Raw genomic sequence first — 20896 nt, 5'->3', positions numbered from 1 at the left:
AACGTGCACACATTTAAACTAAAGCGTTTCCGCTAAAACGCAATTTTTAAGATTACCGCCGACATTATGTCTACTGGGTCACCTCTTCTGCAACTCACATCACACCAAACGACAATATTGTTGTTTGTTTACATGATTGGTCAAAATAAAATTTTCATCAATTTAAGTGGCTTTGACGAATATTTTAAGTCAACCGCTAAGGTAAGCGAGGTAGTAGCTGACCGGCTAAGCAATTTTTCAACTTTGGTCATCAGTATCTCAGGATGATTTCGATGAAGCTAAGTTTTTCCTTCGTCAGAATTTAATTTGATCTGTTCCCATTCCGTAAAATATCAGAAATATTGACAATTAATTAATTTTTATTGTAAAAAACTGATTTTGATGCAGTAGATGTTTTTGATGCAGTAGCTGACCACTAAAAAACGGATGTTTTTATACCTGACCAGTCTTGTTGCAGTAGTTGACCGCTACAAAATTAAGACATTTTTCACATTTTTCGCAATAATTTCGCATTATTCGACACATTTTCACTCTTAATTCACTGATATTAACCAATTTCAATGATAAAAACTCATAAAAACACAAAATATCAACGAATTTTAATCACATCATTTTGTACACAACAATTCACATGGAAGGTGAATTTGTCACATGAAGAAAAATGTACGGAATTTGGTGCGGTCAACTACACAAACATGGCATATTTTTGATGCAATGTTTTGACCACCATGTAATTAATCAAATATTAACTTTTAGACGCTATTTATGTTAATAATATTAATTGTCGAACTATTTACTACCTAAAAACACCAAAACTTTGTCCATTAATAATTCTTTTGTCAATAAAATCCTTAAATTAGACCACACCGATCTTACGATTTTCTTAAGAAATGTGCAACTTTGTACTGAGATGGTGCACTGGTTTCATTTTATGGTTTTATCAAATAAGTAAACATAATAATCGTATTATTTTCATGAAAAAATTCATCTTTAGGCTCTAAAGATTAATTAGAACGTTAATTTGCGTATTTTCATTCGTAATTATTTTCCAAAACTGATAAATAATGTAGCTGGTCAGGTACACCTGCACGGTTAGCTATACCTTAAGTGAACTTTTATAAACCAGTTTATTAAACCACACAAGAAACACATTTACACACAAAATCTGTAACTGTATTAAATCACATCGAAATCACAGAATATTTTTCACAACCGACACTAACTTTTTGTGTTGGTAATTTCAACATTCCGAAGGTACAAAACTTTATTTTACCTGGAATTCACACTAATTCCAGGGGTGGTGTTATCTAATACGCAGGAAAAATCAAGTTCAAACGAATACTTTGTAATCGACCGGTGGTACAAAACTTTATTTTACCTGGAAGCCAGACTAATTCCAGGGGTGGCGTTATCTTACATGCAACAAAACAATATAATTTTACTCACAAAAGGAGCCTGAGCTCAGAACAAGTAAAGTTCAACCGAAGACAGCTAAACAAACAGAGCAGAATCACTCTTCCCTTTCCTATGGTACGCGTGAAGCGAATGTAGAGACGAATTGCCATTTCGACCTCCGGATCCAGTGGCGGTCAGAGGTTAGCGTGGTCTAACCATCTTCAGTCGCTTCCACTGGTCCGTTACACGACAACACGCTCAACAAAGAGAAAATTCATTTCAATCAAAAAACAAACACGGAACAAAAGCCTACGTAAAAACAAACTAAAAATCACTCCTAGTTGTCACCTCACTCGCTTCCACACAAAAAATCCACTCGCCTTCACACAAAAATCACTCAAATTTCACACAAAACAGAAAACCAGAAAACCGCAAAAACACACAAACTAAAAACATTGTCACTGACACTAACAAAACTGCACGATCATTAATCCAAAAAGGAGAAAAAACCGACAACGAAAAACCAAAAAACAAAAATGAAAACAGAAAAAAAACGGAAAACGAAAAATTGACCCGGTTCTTGTGATGACGGTGATGTTCGAGCGTTTTTTCAGTATCCCAAGTCTATAATGCCTCGAGTGTCTTTGATGCCTCGAATCTTTGGTGCCCCGTGTCCTAGTTGAGCCATTAGTAAAGCCGTTAGAGTACTAAGATTTTTGATAACCCAAGTCTTGTGTCCCGTCTGAGTTGTCCCATCCTTGTTGAGCCGTCTGAGTTGTCCCATCCTTGTTAAGCCGTTTGAATTGTCCCATCCTTGTTGAGCCGTCTAAGTTGTCCCATCCTTGTTGAGCCGTTTGAGTATGTCCCGTCCTTATTGAGCCGTTGGAGTACTGTAGTCTTTGTTGAACCTTTTGGATCGACGTCTGTTCGATTTTTTCTTTTTGTTTCCGGACCCCGTCTTATAATAGGTCAAATCGCTGTTTTCGAAATCGCGTTTTTTAGTAGGCCAAGATGCTTGTGTTTTTTCATTCAGTTTTTGATTCATTTGTTTGTGTCGGCGAAAAGGATTTTTGTTCTCGAAAAATGTTTTTTCTTTTTTGGTATTGACTGACACAAAAATGAAAGTGGGCAAAACATCTAAACGTTAGATTTCCTTTCGACAGAACGAAATCATTATTGTTTTAATGTTTATCTACAATTTGAAGCTTGTTATCATACGAATATAATTTTGTCGACGACAGGGAAATTTTGGGCGACTCATAATTTCACCAATAACTATAATGTTTTAGTGTTGCAAGGTGTCCCTTTTTCTTTCAATGATAAAAGCTTCCATTTTGCTAAAAGTTGGGTTTTTACTGAAATCCCGCACCTCCCCCGGCGTTTTGTCGAACGACAAAATGAATATTATGCGAGCAGATTTCGAATGTGTTATGTTGATGCGTCGATTAGACGAAAATGTAAATTAATTTTGTTGGATTCGTGCTATTGTTATTATTTTTGAAACAAGAAGCGTGTCGAACGCTTTAGCTTTAGCGTACGACAAGAAAATTATTTATTAATTTATTTCAATGTTTAAATCTGTAGAAGTACAACGCGAGGCACACATATATCAGAAACCTGGAGTGAAGACTGTGGATGGATTCTAAGCTTGCCGAAAGCAACAAATAATCGAAGACGAAGACACATCTATTGTTTTTGAGTGACATTGAGAATTAATAAATGAAAATAATTCTTCGAAAAAGTCGAATTCGGTCTTTTTCCCGCAGTTTCCAGTGTTCATGCTAGTAGCTAGTAGCAGTGATGTGACCGTATCTCGAAGATGATCTATTTTTGAATTTTTGATAGCAATACACGAACGGAATTTTTATCACCAAAATATATGATTTTTTCGCACAAATTTTGGCTACAATTTATCCTTGTGTCGATTCGTCTTAACCCCAATTATCACGCGAACAGTATGAACCGTTCGATTGACAACTGATTTTCAAGCAAGTCCGAATGTAATTTCACGATCAGTGTGAACAAACCATACATATATATCGAACTGTCTGCAATAATTTCCCAAACGAGCATACCAAGCAAATTGACTATATTTCTGTTATTAAGTCTATTATCTAGTCTATTATTAAGCGCAATAATTAATTAATTTTCTTGAATAAAACTCAGAAGAAAGACGCATTACCCAGTCATCTCCGTGTATATATGTATGCATTAAGTATAAAATAATGTAATGCAATGCATAATGTGAAAATACATTAAAAATTCGTAATGGGTTCTCTGAGTTAATTGACTTTTTGAAAGATAAAGAGGCGGTCGAATTGGAAAATTCGTTGGTCTGCTCAATTTAGTAATTAATGAACGACCGCATCGACATTTTAGTTTTTTTTTCTCCTCTCGTTCCTCAACTTTACAGCTTCGAACCGTTTTTTTTTGTTAACCACGCAAAGCCACTCAAAATCAATTCAAATATCGAACTTTGCAACTGACAAAATATTGTGAGTATTTTGTCTCACACAGGGTCAGTAAAAAAACCATCTCTCTATGATCTCATCACAAACCGAACAATTCAAATATAACGGTAAACGTAATGAAATTAGCAAAACATTTTCGTTATTATTGGCTTCATTTAACATAAATTAAGTTAATCAATTCGGAACATGCACATCAACAATGTATAATTGAGGTGTTTATGTGGGTCAATCAAACCGAACTAACTACATGGTGGTTAGGCCATTATTATTACGACCTTGAAAGAAATTTCAAACTGTACATTGGTCATAAACTGGTCATCCATCGCAACGAGATAAATGCGTAAAGCTGATTGTTGTTTTGTTACGGTTTAGCATTTAGCACAACGTTACTTCTTCACCAGACGAATCATGATTGTAAGAGCAAAGTTACTCAGCATTTCAATTGACGCATATTGATCAAATTACCGCATTTCTGCAAATAACAAATCTAAATAAAACCGAAAGATCGTTACACTTAGCCTCACCTATAGCACTTGGCATCCAGCACTTCGCTTGAGTTCACCTCGGCTTCACTTGGAATAGGAATTACTTCTTCTTCTTCTTCTTTTCCTTTTCGAACGATCGGTCGCCACTTGTTGCCGATTTGTGCCTGCAATTCTCTTTATACCATTATTCCATCTCTCTGGTGATCTACCTCTAGGTCGTGTTTTAGGTGGTCTCCAGTTCATGATAGTTTTGGTCCAGCGTTTTGGTCCGTCCTTCTTGCAATATGTCCCGCCCAGCTCCACTTTAAAGATGCTATTCTTTCCATGACATCAACGACTTTTGTTTGTTGTCGGATCCATTATTTTGTCATTCTATCTCTGAGTGTAATTCTAAGCATACTCCGTTCCATGGCTCTTTGTGCCACTCTTAATTTATTTTCTGAAGCTTTGGTTAACGTTAACGTCTCCGCTCCATAATACGATATGCTAGGAATTACGATTCCATTGGAGTTGCGATTTTCTAGGCACTTGTCATTGCAATTCACATGGAATTACGATTCCCTTTGAACTAAAATTAAATAAAACGTGTAGTGTCAGTGGGGTTAGGAGTCTTAGTGTTGTTAGAAGTGTCAGTGTGGTTGCGAGTGGCACCGTGGTTGGAAGTGCCAGTACGACTGAGAGTGTCAGTGTGATTAGAAGTGTCAGTTTGGTTAGGAGTATCAGTAGGGTTAGGAATGCCACTACGTTTAAGAGTGTCATTGTTATTTTGGTGTCAGCATTGTTAGGAGTGTGAGTGTTGTTGGGATTGTCGGTGTGTTAAGAGTGTCATTTGAGTTTAATGTGTCAGTGAAGTTGAGATTGTCAGTGCTAGTTCGAATATAAAGAGGATGTTTATTAAGACAATGTAAGATGTGGTAGTTCTGGAAGTAAAGTAAATTTTTCCCGTATACGTATATACACAATCATGATCGAAAACTAAGAGTAAAGAGTTCAATGCAAGAATCTCACGTTAAAATGAATATACCGAAAAGCTACTAAAACTACCAGCAACAACATCAAAGAGCTTAAACGATTTTTTTTATTTGATTGAAGCCAAGAATACACAGCTCACAGAGTCTACATCAGAAAAGAATGGTACCAGAAAGAAATGGAAAATTCTCTCTCTTTCACTGACTCTCTCTGAACTCTTTCTCTCTCTTTACATGTACCGTCATCATTGTTGTATTCTATATACCATTATCATCGTAAGAAAGGTATTATGGGTATATGAACCAACCATCCGTGCCTATCGAAAGAGGGCATAAAAGACGGTCATTCGTCATTTCAAAGTCATTGCCCATGATGCAACCGATGTGCTAACATCTTTATTTCTTAACACTCGGTAGTTTATATTTTGTGTTTTTCTTTCGGTTTTTTTTATTATTTTCTTTTATTCGTGTTGCTTTTGCTTGATACGTTTGTGAGTTTACAACAGTGAATTTTATTTGATTTTAAAACTGTTTTTACATTCGAGGTGGATTTAAAAAAAAAATTAGTGCAAAAAACTGACAATTGGATTCTTTTTCTATTTTTTTTTCTTCATTTGATTCCTCGTTGGAGAAAAATAATTAAAAATCTCAAAAAGTGTGAACTCATTGTTCGTAGAATATTACGTTTTTTTGGGATTGGATTCTCAAAAGTGTTTGACTTAATAAGCCATGAACAGAAGATAGATTGGAAGTTACGATTGTTGAATGGATTTTGAGTTTTTGAAAAGCAGAAAAACAGTTAATCTGAATGTTCTTGCGCTGATTTCCCGCAGAGGAATTTAAAACAGTTTTGTGAACGGAACAGTGAAGAAGAATTATAGCGCTACGAACATTGTGCAGTTGGCCATTTTTTGAAAGGATTTAATTGGACGATTTGATTGAGATAAGGTAGGATTTAAATTAAGTATTTTTTTGAAATTACTTTTTGAGTTAGAATCATAGGATCTGGGTCATAGGATCATTGTCCTTTTTATATCAAATCTTTTGGGACATTTTTTGATTTTCGATGAAAGATATTTTTTCGTGTCAAGTCAAATTAAATTTTATAAGAATCGAAATATTTCAGAAGTTGTAAGTTTAGCTAAATAATTACAGTCTGAAAAACACAAACAGGCGATCTGCTCAATTTTTATCGATATCGAAAAAATTGACTCAATTAATGCTTCATTTATCGATTCTATCGCCAATGTCAAATCGCCAAAATTTTACACTTCGCAAAACAAATCACCAAAAAAATTGAAGCGCCAGAAAATATTATCATTTTTTGATGATTTTCCTCATTTTTGCGAATCTTTGCGATTACTGGAAGTTTTAAAATTATTGTTGGTGATTTTTCTAATTTTGCAGATTTGATTTTTTTATCGCCAAAATTGGAAGAATTGTTGAAAAAAAATGATAATTTGGATACACTCAAGGTTTTTGGCGATTCCTTTCCGTTCGGCGATTTTTTTGCGACTCTTGTCATTTTGGCGATTTGACCTTGAATTTTTAAAATCTTAAAAACAGAAGAATCTCGAAGAAGCAAGGAAGCATGAAAATAACGACGGCGTTCTTTAAATCGCCAAAATCGTCACATTTTTTTCATACTTTCCATATTCACCCAAATTTAGGAAAATATGGGAAAATTTGAGATAACAGATGACAGCCGTCTATAACAGATATAAAGGACTTTCAATGCATTTTTAATGTAAAATTTGGTAAACCCTGTGATGAAGCCTGCAAGGGATCCTTTTCTTATTCATAACTTGTCTGTTCTTATGGTCAAAGTGTTGAGCTATAAAAAACGCCACCCAGTCTATTTAAGAACTTCAGAAGATCTATACTGTCAACAAAATTCTCGATTCTTTTTCTCACAAATAGGATCGGCTTACGTATTTATGCGTTAAATTATAGTAGATTACTTTATCATACTCGCGCCATGTTGTGACGTCACGTTTATTTATCTAGAAGGATAAATCGGCTGTCTAGATGGATAAATGGAAATTATTGACAAGTGCAACTGTTGTCTCGTTTTCGCTCATATGATAAAAAAGGATCTTATAATACCAGGCACCAGGGAATTAATTTGATACCTCGTATCCAGATGAATAAATGTAGCCGAAGGCATTGTATTGTACGAGCGAGGAAAAAAGGTTTTACCTTGAGAGGGAAAGGCTACATTACCTCCCTAGTGTGGTAATCTGCGTACAATTAGGCTAACATGTAAAATATAGCACATTTTTCAGCAAAAGGTCAAGTGATGGAAATGGTACTTCTTGTGTCAAATCTTACAAACACACAAACCCACTTCTAATTACCTATAGCTTAGCCATCAAATGGTTACACAAACAAAATGTTAAATTTTACTCCATGCCACCCAAAAATTGTAATTGACCGAAACAATACACCTAAAAGTCCATCTCCTGTTTTCATCTCGCCGCCACCGGAATAACGAAACCGTTTCGCTTTTGTGCTGAAGCACTTTAATCTCAATTAAATTTTATGAACCTTCCAATTTGTATCACACTCACCAAGAATAATGAGTGCAAAAAATTTGTAAAAATTAACCATCACCATCCATTGGCTAGAATACCATATGGCTAATATGCGGGCCTAATACAATACGGATATTATTTACATAATCCATCATCATCTTTCTATTTACATAAGTAATTAACGAAAAAAAAAATGGTGTGCGAATTTAGCAGAAAAAAAACGTCTAAAAATCGTTTATAAAATGTGATGTGCTGTTTTGTGTTGTACGTTTTGAACCGGTCATTAAACTTTCAACCGTAAAAATATATACTAACTTAATGTGATGGTCTTTAATCGTTATGTATAATACTGAAGCAGAGCTCGAATACGAATGATAATGCAGTCTACTTACAATTACTTACAATTTTTTTTGTTGACTAAAAAAGGCTGTTTATTTGTTTGCATTGCGTATATGAATCCATTGAATTGGTGTCAAACGAATAAGAAACATCGAAATAGACAAAATGTGGTCTTGCATTAAAGTTATTGCGACAGATATGAGGAGAAGCAATTGTGAGGTTTAGAAGATTCAATTTTTTTCATCGGATGGTGAATGCGGTAAAAGGTGAAACCACAACCCAAACGTCAAACTTGTATTATACAACACTTCTCTTTAGTTTAGCTTAAGTGGGTGGATCAGGATAATGACAACATTGTCAGAAGTTAAAAGTCACAGTGCAAATTAGTTTTGATTTTACTCAGATTAAAGCCTTATGTAATAAGGGTCTGTTCACATATGACGTCACACTCGAATGAGTGGAGGGGGTGTAGCAAAACCTGACGGTTCTAACATATTTGGATAAAATCAAACCCTTTTTGCGTGACGAGAAGGAGGGGCGGGTCGAAAATTACGTAGAATAGCGTGACGTCATATGTGAACAGCCCCTAAGTTCGATTTCTCCATCAAACCATCATCAGATCAGCATTTTTCAATGATTTTTCGACCACTCTCCTCTTGTTCAATTGCGTCTCATATTCTAGATCCTATTTTAGTCGTTTTATTGAACATAAATAGCAGATTATGTTACTAGGAATGCTTCGCTCAGCTCCATCCTCGGACGTTTTTACCACCATGGTCAAAAATCTACTTTAATATCAAATTTCATTTTATTCGTAACAATTGCAAGGAATTCTTAGCAACAGGCAAAAAGTGACGTGAACGGGTACGAAAAATGATGTCACTGGGAACGAAAAGTGGAAGAGAAGGTGAGAGAAAAATTTTGTTGTTTTCGCTCTCTATCTGGTGAGAGTTTGTGACGTTTCTGGCCCTCCTGAATGAAAAATGCATTTTTCACTCTCTACAGTATTTCCAGTACATAAGGTGAGACGAGTTAGAATTTAGGACACGGATTGATCAGGATTGAACTGAACTGAAATTTGAGATTTCAATACTGAAATCTTAGTTTGATCAGATTCGTTCCTTTTTATATTTGCCAGAGTTCGCAATGTATAGACACAAAATGTACGAGATTTGATTGAATTTAATAAATAGATATCGTAACTGCCTGTCGTTTGATGGGTTTAATGAATACCCTTTAACATTGAGAGAGTCTATTTCATGCCATGTCATCTACCATCACCATTAAAATCCAAAAAAATCTCATTTAACTCGTCTATCAAATTCTTCAGCTAGACGAGAAATTGTTTCACGAAAAAATGTTGAAATTGAATTTCATTTCAACGAAAAAAAAATTTTATTTGTTGTTTCTTGTTAAAATCTTCTTTAACCTATGCATTTCACTAACTTAATCTGATTTTCATTAACTTGAAAACTTTCGATTAACTTTATTGTCTTGGGTTAAATTCTCTTGTTCTTTATTTTATGAATCTTACGGTGAGTTACAAGTTATGGCGATTTTTTCGAACAGAACAAGCAGTTAAATGAAACATTTCTCTTTGTGCGATGCAACAAAATAATAACATTTTAGAGTGACCTAGAAACCGTTATAGAATCTTGTACTCGTAGTCGGTCTTAAATTTTACTTTGTGAACTGGTTTCACATTTTTAATGTTGCATTTTATTAGCTTTTTGTAACGAAACAGAAAAGTTAGACAGAATTTTTACTTTTATTCCATCTTCCAAAATTTATTTATTAGTCTGCTGTTAACAGATACTCACAGATACTCACGTATGCAATTACACCGAAATACATTACAGATTCAGGAGAAATAGATGGTTTGTCTTTGTCAACATAGAACACTTAGATTGGAAAGAATTTATTGCTTCTTTCGGGATTTCATCACCTTTCGCTGCATTCTCGTGGCAAAGACTTTAAATTTAATTTTTCAAACACTGACGCTGGTCAAGTTAACGATTTCCTTCGATAAAAATTTCTTATTACAAAACTCCGCTAGATCTAGTACGTTGAAGCTCATAAATTTTCGGACCATATTTTCTTGTTTGCCACTGTCGCCATGGCCTGATGAGATGTGGTTCATTTTTAAACAACATTATTAAATGCAAGAGCATCGTAAGATGCTTACACACTATCTCACAGATCGAACCAGTGGCAGAAACGTTTTCCATTCGCTGTGGAAACTGTTATTTTAACTCGTGTAGTTGGATATCTCGTCTTCGGCTGGTATCCAAAAATGGATCCCTCATGTCTAATGAATGACTTCCGCCGCATCCAACGTAATGCACTATTATATTGTCTAATCACGTAAAGCAGTCACTATAAACCAAGATTTATGTCACCACACAGTAAGAAAGATACTCGATTCCTGTTAAATAAATTCGAAGGAATAATGTGTGGTATTTGCAATCAACTTTCTTCCATTTGACAAGAGTTCACTTGTTACAAATTTACCAAACTAAAAAAAAACGAACAATTTTTTGTAACAATTTTCTCTACCTGTTGGCACTGCTCCCATTTCTTAAACTAAACCACCTGTATGTACCGATATGAACTTTTGCTACATGAAATGGAAACATTTTCTAGTCATTATTATTAATATGTAAGAACTCTACGAAACCAATACAATTTGACCATAATACGTAAAACGTTCACAAATTTGTTCCAAGCACAAAAACTCGATGTGGGTAAGTAAAACACATGAGGAATTTCAAGTGCATTTTACATATAGCCTTGTCCGTAACACAACGTCACACATTAAATATTGTTAATGGTAATATTGTGTGAATGTAAGTAACATACGTACCAACCACTCATATATGCATTGTATTTAGACGGTATGGTATATACATCCATCTACTTATATCGCATCTGACTTTGTTGAATTTTGATTTTATTCCATTCAACTTAAACAATGGAATAAAATCAAAATTCAACAAAGTTGAATATGTTTGTGGCAAGTGTGTAGTTACAAGCGGTGGTTAAATTACAATCAGATATTGTAATGCCCACGAAAAAAAAGAGCGCTGGAGTGTTGTACATATTGAAAAATTTATTGTTTATTCGTGAGAATGGGAAAAACCGGTTGATTATTTGGATTATTTGGTCAAATTTAAGTAGCACTTTATGTTACTTTGTCTGGGACTTCACTCGTGGTCAGCCGATGAATGCATTTTTTCCCGTTCGTAATAAATTAAATATTTTCATATGTACCGTCTCATCGCATCATCATGTTATGTAAATGCACGGAAAAGTGATTGGTTTGTGGAATGATGGTTTATAGAAATTGACGATCTTTTTACCGCATTTGTTGCGGAAATAATTTGTTTGAATCGAAAAGAAATTCTAACTTTTTGAAGTAGTTGTAAAAAATCGGAATCTGGCAACACTGCAGTCAAGGCTAGATTGTAGGCTTTATACGTGTTTCTTGCTACTAGTTTATATCTCGCTTTATAAACATCTAATTCAGACTCAGACTCAGACTTCACATCTTGAGCTGGGGACCAGGCCCTGGTCCCAGTCAGGCTCTCTTAGAACAGTAAGGGAAAAGCATATCGCGTTTTCCTGTTACTCTGCGGCCATTCAAGCTGTCCAGATACTGTCCTGGTTGTCTCTCGAGAATTCCCCAGGCCAGTCTGCAGGTCTGCAGCGCTGGGCCGCCACTCAAGTTGCTAGAACTTATATACCTCTGTATGTTACAGAGGTAACTAACAACAACTGCCGCCGCTCGGTCTAACAGTCGGACTAGCTACAAATGTCATCTTTCATCTAGTCAATATAGTCAGTCGAATTACCTCTATGGCCAGTGTACTTACTACACACTTAGCTACCCGCCATCCTCACGTTCCGTCCTTATCGCTGTCTGTTTCAATCTGCGCGGTCCAATCAACCTCTGCACATTTCAACAAGCACTCATTTCCGTGTCAACAAGCACTCATAAAATTGATGAAAAACCGGTTTTTTGCTCTCGTCAGGGTGGGCAATGCCTACCTTTGCCCGTTAGTAGCTGCGGGCATGTCTTTCCCACAAATCTCTCCAACTTTCGCGCACGCAAAAGAAAACATCCTTCGCACACACATACGCACATCAGCCCGAACAGGCACTTTTCTTTTCCATCGTTCGTGACGTATTTTCGTGTCGTTGAGGTTTTCATCTGTACCGCTGGCACATGACGTTCAGTGACCATAAAATCCACAGCCAAATTTTATTTTTGGTGACAAATCAAACGGATCGACGCTTTTTGGTAATGCCACATTGCTACATCCAAAGTCATCGAAAAATTCAGCCGCTGTCTCGTTTGTCTTGTATGCGTCATTCGCGTTCGATCGACATTCCATTCCACATAACGCCGGCACTCTTCCCGAATTGCATCCAACTACTATCCTGGGTAGGCATAGTATCCAATTGCAACAGAGTGACAAAATGCGAACACTGACAATGAACGTAGATTTACACAACACATCGATCTAACAACTTTTGCGTCTCCTAAAAGCAGAAATCTTCACTCCGGAACACTTCACGACACTTTTCAGTCGAACATTATCAAACTACAGCAACAAAACGAAACAAACATCAGGAAAAAATTAAACACAAACGGAGCACAGAAAAAAACACGTCCGTCCATCTTTCTCACAGCCTACCAGCTTTATAAACATCTAATTCAGCTTATCAAATACTGAAGTAGTTGCAAAAAGATTGTTTTGCGTCTACTTTTGCAACTAGTTCTATAGGTAGACCTTTATGTCACCGCCAAAAAACTGGCTGAATAAATTTACAGCTTACATACTAACGTCAATCCGTAAAATACCTCGAAATTCCTAAACAACACATCACATTTAGCATCACATCATTTTACGTTCTTCCATAACTTTCCTTCTACTCTTTCCTGCCAACTCTACTAACACTGCTTTCAACGATATGTTTAAATTCATGAACGAGTCGTCTATGCAGTGAGTAAAAAACGAACTGCTTTTGTATAGACTCGATGTCGTCCTTGTATCAGACCGATAATGGATTCCATATTGTTGATGCAAATTCCAATCTGGATCTAACGTGAGCCTTATGCAGTATTTGTTGCGTCTCCTTTGTGAAATACCATTGGAATCAATGCTTGATGCAACTAACTATTTGACGACATTTTCTAACCACAAGAAATGTGAATGCTCAATGTGAAGTCCCGCATGAAACCATCTGTTCATTCAAAAGCCAAGGTCACTAAGCTCCTCTTTTCTTTCAAGAACATGAAAGTTGTAAAGTCGCCCGTTGTGTATACTGTTTCGATAAATGAAGCATTATACCGATGAAGCTGTTGTTAGAAAACGTAGTCTGGCAACACTGCAGTCAAGGCTAAATACGTTTTGTTGCCACTACTTGCCACAGTAAAAAGTGATGTAAAAAGTAGTGACAAAAAAAACGTATTTAGTCTACAATCTAGAATTGACTGCAGTGTTGCCAGACTAAGTTCTACAACAACAACTTCAAAAGTTGCAAGTAGTTTTACAACTATTGATGAAGTGGTGACGAAAGCAGTTCTTAAAGTTTTGCCACCTCTTTCACAACTATACTTTTGAGACTACTTTTGCAACTAATTTTTCAACTACTTTTGCTGAAGTAGTTGCGAAAGCAGCTCTCAAAGTTTTACAAATACTTTTGCAATTCATGGCTGATGTGTGAATGCAAAAGTCTGAACGTTAAACATTTCGATCGATTTGTTTAAAAAAAAACTCTTCTCCAACCATACGGCAGCAGTCGGTAGCGCACTCACGATGCGAATCTCACAAGTGCACTCTTCATCTACTGTGCCATTAGGCATTGTTTAAAGTAGAGATTTTTGTCTTGCCGGGCCCGAAATGTTTTTTCGAAGGGATGATGTTCGTCCGTTGCAATTTCACGATCACCAACTATAATCTGATGCAACGTTTTTCTTTTAACGGAATTTATTATGAAAATAAATAATTCCAAACAAACGTTTCCCGTGAATCATACCGTCGAACTCATAACTTCATCGTTTCTCTTCCATTTTAATTTCTTCTACCTGAAGATTTACAACGCCTCTTATCATTAAACGATAAATCGTTTGTAATCGTTGTGCAACATTAAATCTAGAATTTTATTCTGTTATGACACTTTTTACACCGGTGCATGAGAGTGTACACATTATTATTACAAGAAACAACCATCTTAGAGCACAAACAATAAAACTCTTACAGCATTTTAATGTAACGTACTACATTGCTTGTGTGTATGCCTTTCCCATTATTAGGTTCTTTTAACCATGCACACAAGATGCAAAAGGTGAATGAACCTCCTGCTCTGTGTTCTCTATGTTCTATGTTCATTTCCTTCGGAAAGCATTTCAACATGTACCAGCAAGTAAGGTATAAGATGAAATTTTCTTCTTGATGAACGAAGAAAAAAAGAAGAACTAAAGTTGGTACAATCATAGCCAGAAACTACATCTCGCAGCTCAAACCAATCACGACAATAAATGTGTAAAAAAAACGTAAAAAGTTTATGAGATGAAAAGTGCACAGTAACGTGTAGCCTCTGTGAGTCATTTCATAATAATATGCTGTTTGTATGTTAGGTATAAAGGTATGCTGGATGCATTTAACATCCACTTTTTAGCATACCATATCGATGCGGTGATGTTGTATTTTAATGTGGATATTGTATGAAATTAAGTTTTCGTTTTAGTTCTTTCCTTTTTTACAACAACGAAGTTTTATTATCGTCCCTAACAGACACGACAGTCGGCGATTTGATGCCGCCGTCAGGGTGTACAGTTCCGCTGTCGCTGAAATTTTTTGACTCGGGGCATTAGGTTTGTTCCAAGTAAACACGAATTTTCACTGGCCGAACGAACACGGTTTCACGCACATAGATCGGTTTTCATTGAAACATTGATGAGGTTATGTTTCTATCGATGAAATTTGACAGCATAAACGTTAGGGCGTATCGAATTTTGCAAATTTTAAGGACCGCCATAGCCTGTGTGCGGAAAACGTAGATCATCGAAAACTGTGTCCGGGCATGTGGTTGATGGATCCGATGGAGCCCGGGAAGAAGTCCCCCCGGACGACTTTAAGTTTCCGATGGTCATAACTCGGAAAATTGAAAGCATTTTTGAAAACAATGTTCTAGTGAAATGTAGAGCTTTGAAAACTCTAAAAAACTACCGAAGAAACCGATGGTCCAAAAGGTGCCACTGCCAAGATTGTCTAACATCGAAAATGTGACCTTTTGGTTTTTAACCTATATTTCCTGAGAGACAAATGATTTTGTTTAGCCTGTGGTATGAGGTGGTAGAGGAGGTCGAGCACTGCCAGTACACTAGGCATGTCCCGATCGGATATACACTTGAAATCACTTTTTTACATTTTAGAATGGAATTTTTAAGAGTGGCCACGTCGCCCACGAAGCAAGTGCAGACACTGCAACCGGTGCTGTTGAGTCGAGGACACCTTGGCCAATAAGTATACATAATATTCCATGAGAGTAGCTGAACTCTTTCACAAAATAATTGTGAAATTGTGAATTGTGATCGGGACATGCCTAGTGTACTGGCAGTGCTCGACCTCCTCTACCACCTCATACCACAGGCTAAACAAAATCATTTGTCTCTCAGGAAATATAAGTTAAAAACCAAAAGGTCACATTTTCGATGTTAGACAATCTTGGCAGTGGCATCTTTTGGACCATCGGTTTCTTCAGTAGTTTTGTAGAGTTTTCAAAGCTCTACATTTCACTAGAACATTGTTTTCAAAAATGCTTTCAATTTTCCGAGTTATGACCATCGGAAACTTAAAGTCGTCCGGGGGGACTTCTTCCCGGGCTCCATCGGATCCATCAACCACATGCCCGGACACAGTTTTCGATGATCTACATTTTCCGCACACAGGCTATGGCGGTCCTTAAAATTTGCAAAATTCGATACGCCCTAATAAACGTCTAGAAGGATAAATAGGAAATTGTTGACAAGTGCAACTATTGTTGTCTCCTCTACTGTCTCGTTTAATAATAAAATAGGATATCGATACAAGTGTATCGATAATCCTATATATTTGGTAACCACCGACGCGCCGCCGGCTAGCATGACTATTCCAAGTACACTCGTATATTATACCTTGGAAGTATAGTTTATAACTGTGTCATGTGCAGGCATTCCATAGGAAAATTTTAAATTGGAAAAGAGCTGAGAGAACAAAAATTTTGCTTAAACAAACTAACAAACTGCCTATTAAAACATTAAAATCTTTTGCCATCTTGCATGGAAAATGCAAATTTGCGATATCATAATTCTATATAAGAACACCGCAGGGTATTAATCTTACAGTCGCCGCCGTCACATAAAAATTGATAAACGTTGAACGACCTCTTTGCGTCTGCAAGTTAATTCGTTTTGAGATTAGATTGTTTCCGGATTGTTTAACTAAATTATCTGCTGTATTCAGTGACATTAAATCAAATGGCTGCTCACAACAATCCAACAGTCACAGTTAAACCTTAATAGCAACAAAAGGAGAGAAGAGGACAGATGTTTCTCTTCTTTAGTTAAGAGTCTGGTTTTTAGTTATTTTAACTTTCAGGGTCAGCCTGAAATTAGATTTATTTATAGATGGGGGTGCATTCCCACTGATGGTGTTACGGGTCTCGAACATGCAATTTCCATGGAGGATGGTCTATCGAAAGGCATTTTCTTGCAACATTAAGATAAGACTTAAGCAAATCAATCGTTTCCTTCATTTTTGACTTTGTCGAAGATGGCTTCGTTTATGTGCAACTTGCCACGAATTTGTTGACTGTTCTAATTTTGACCTAAATTTGTGACTACTAGGGACATGCGGACCATTTTTATCTCTGCTGTTGTTAGATCTCTTCCAAACTGTGCATACATAGTCCAGAATTTTGAACCATAAACGAGCGGAGGTCGTACTACCGTTGTATAGATTTAACCCTTTGAGTTTTGGAGATTATCGAGCAAAGATATTTGAAGCTGGTGCATTACGGCATAACGTTTCCAGTAATAAAAGCAAAGGTTCGCACATATGTTTGAATGTGAACAAATGAAAGTTTTTTCAAACCATCATAAGCCACACATATGCGACTTGTGTTGATTCTTCTATAGATACGAAGTGCAATGTATCTACATTTGTTGAATTTTCAACCACTAGATGACTAAGTCATCAATTATATCGAATGCTAAGCATTCAGCACATCAACAACGAATCCGTGCCATTAGACAGACACAATGTCGAATCGAACATAAGACATTCGACCACACTGTTTCGATAAATAAGTCTTTCGACGTTTTGCATTAATATACAGTTCAAAAATACCATTTCTTATCAGGCCATGGCGACAGTGGTACTCGATACAGTGCTCTAAGAACACTATACCGATTTGCACACGAGCAAGTCTAGCGAAACATAGTCAAAATGAAATTTCAACTTATCACCAAATTTGCTAAGTCGTGGCCAGTCCGTGGTTTCTTTTACCAAAAGGCTCCACTATCTTTCCATTAATCGTTATCTCTGGTGATGGGGCTTGTGGGTCACTGAATGGTATGAACATTTACTCAGTCTTTAACTCGCTAACTCTTTCTTAACCCATCCCATGGCCTTACACTTGTCAAACACTTCCTGTAGGTTTCTCAACTGCCACATTTATCAATCCTTTTGTGAGCACTATTTCTTGGAGGAGTCCAAAACACTTTCTGGAGACTTCACTATTCAATTTTGTTATTCTTGTCTAAGTATGGTTTGATGAAACGAAAGTGTTTGTCGAACAAGAACTTTACGTTTCATTAAGCGAAAACCTGATGATATTTCTGTTACGACTTCGGGATGTTCATCTCACGAACCGTCCAAAAATCGTAAATGATCTCCGTTCCATGCAACCATACAATCATAAATCACCAATTGATTCCCGTAATATACTACCGCGATCAAGATGTAACACTCTTCACAATCATTATACCGATAAGCAAAACATCTTTGATTGAATGCAGAGATTTTATCAAAAATGCTAAAAACAGAAAGAAGAGAAAAAAAATTCATTGAGAACCCGTTTGTTTTCCATTAAAATGGAGGCTAAAGAACCATTAAAATAAATGTGAAACAATTGACCCGATGGATAGCAATCTGAGAATAAATAATTCTTCTCCGTTCGTTCGTTTTTGGCGTTCATTCTTTTAATACCTCACGCTAACACGGAATGCTTATAAAATCTCGGTTGACCCATATATTATATGGTGAAAAATATAAGCAGCCCACATTCGACAACATGTTTTCCTCGATCATTTCTTTTCGTACGTAACGATTATCGCACATTATATACTACGTTTTGGGTCTTCGTCTATAACTTTTTGATATATAAATAACATGGAACAATCAGTGTGAATAAACCGTTGGACTTATTAATAAAACCATGAATGAAAGTGGTCATGCACTTTGTTTTAAGAGTTTTTTTTTTTTGGTTTTGTTTGCTCTTTTTTGGTCAATTAAAATAATGAAATGAGTGGTGATGTAGCGTGCTGATTTAATTAAATTCTTTTTGGTCAAAGTAGTTTTTCAGAATAAACGAACCGTCGGAATTTTTTCGGCTAAAATTTATTAGATTTTTACAGTTTTCGGACTTTCTAATCGGGGACAGAACTTTTGTAAGAAAATAGCAAACAGTTTGTACGCACTTTGAGGAGAAAAGGTCCGACCAAATGGACCAGATGGAATCAGATTCCGGGCTTAAAACTTTCAAGAAAATTTCAATCAAATTAGGTCCAACTGTACTCGAAAAAATCTCTTTTTATTAGTTACTAGACCCCACCTTTTGGATGGGTCAGGTCCCTTGATTGACTGATTTTCTCATTCAATTTTTGCGATCGTTACACAACTATCACACAACTGGGCCTCGATTCTTGTGCGATCGTAGACTAAAAACATTTGTACCTTGACAGTTGCCTGCATAAAATCCCATAAGAACTGTCAAGTTACGAATTCTGTTCATACTCACAAATTCTTAAAATTACGAAAGTATGAGAATGTAGCCCCTGACTTGATTTCGTATCAATTGCACATTCCTTTGATTTTATTCAAAACAAAATTTTTTTAAACAAAACGAACTATGTCATACATTTTCTAAAGATCGATTGTCTGCTAAAATCGGTCTGCTATAAAGGGCGTTGAAAAGATTTCTTGCTTGTGTATTGAGCTCGTTCAATTTATTTATACAAACAACTACCACGAAATCACTCAAAAAATGTTTTTCGGAATAACTCCTAAATTATTACTCTGATAATTTCCATCAACGAACTTAACCTCAAAATTTCAGTCCTCGTCAAATAAAAAAAACGTTTTTGGAAATTCTTTGAGGATTACTCAAGTTATCGTGTGACTTAAGGCCATACATACATGCATTTTCAATTATAGTAGTGAGCATTGTGTGATAAACATTTTAGAGTGTTTATCATCCGTAAGACTCATGACTTTCAGTCAAGGAAACTTGGCTTTGCCCAGGATTACTTTTAATTTTCTTTCAAAAAGTATTTTCACAAAATAAAGTTTCTTTAAATAATATTTTCACGCGTCTTCGCCGTTTAAGGAACGCATCCGCGACGTAAACATACTGACAGACTAACACATTGTCTCCAGGTAATGTATTTTAGATACATTATCTGCGTCAGGCAATTTTCGGAATTGTCACTGAACCACTCAGTACGTGACATTCCATTAATGCAATAGTAATATAAGCTTAACATTACCCGTAATGTCACAGCCAATAATGCACATTACCTGTAACAGCTGACAGCCCTTCACGTTATCTGCCGCAGGTAAGTTTTCACAGATTGCCTACTTACAGGAAGCTTTGGGACAAGGTACTGCTCACAGATGATTTATTTTTGACAAATTACCTGTGTCAGCTAACTTTTCTTAACAACATCATCAGGACATATTGTCTGCCGCAGATAATGTGAAAAGATATTTTTTGTCAGAGCAGGTAAAAAAAAATTCGCGCATCAAATAACGCATGAAGGTGGAAAAACAAATTCTCGCGTTCGTCCTAACTTTTCCTTAATAGTCGGTATGCCAAGTTTCAATTAAGATAAGTATAGGTACCAAATGCATGAACTTCGAATCATAATAATTAAATCGTTGAAAATATCATGCGTGTCATGCATCAATTTTAAAATCGAACATTCATGTTATTGGAAGCCAAGTGTTGTGTTACTTTAATGAACAGTTAAGTCCAGCTCATATATACATAACCAAGTGCATGATAATAAATTCCAATCGCGCTTCTAACGCATCTTTAATGTAATAAAAACAGGTGTAACAAGACATCGGATGCACGACGGGTATAATATATATAATAATCTTGATTGGTGTGTTACACAAATGGTTACAAATATATCGGCACCAATAACAAATTAAATCGTAAAATTAATTAACCAGTTGGTCTCGTCCATAATTCTTTCGTTAATTTCATATTCATGTTATGATTATATCGGTTAAAAAGAACGGAAAACCAAACGACATTTCGATTAAAAACACCTCATCCAAATAGAATTAATTTTCAAATTGATTATTATAGCGATGAAGCATCCATAACTTAGCTTCACATTATAAATAAAATGTGTTTGGCTGAATCAA

The 20896-nt window shown here is 36.0% G+C and overlaps 1 protein-coding gene across 1 annotated transcript in view; it reads left to right on the top strand.

Annotated features, from left to right (window-relative positions):
• The first annotated feature begins 5687 nt into the window (after positions 1 to 5687).
• The window catches only part of LOC119083014, a 64375-nt gene continuing 49166 nt past the window's right edge, over positions 5688 to 20896 (top strand). Inside the window, exon 1 of the mRNA XM_037192651.1 lies at positions 5688 to 6267. The gene's annotated coding sequence lies outside the window, so the exon portion shown is untranslated. The remainder of the gene's footprint in view (positions 6268 to 20896) is intronic.

This window comes from Bradysia coprophila, unplaced genomic scaffold, assembly GCF_014529535.1.
Source record: "Bradysia coprophila strain Holo2 unplaced genomic scaffold, BU_Bcop_v1 contig_538, whole genome shotgun sequence".
Taxonomy (NCBI): Eukaryota; Metazoa; Arthropoda; class Insecta; order Diptera; family Sciaridae; genus Bradysia; species Bradysia coprophila.
The sequence above is the reverse complement of the archived record's forward strand: the minus strand, read 5'-3'. Positions and strand labels throughout refer to the sequence as shown.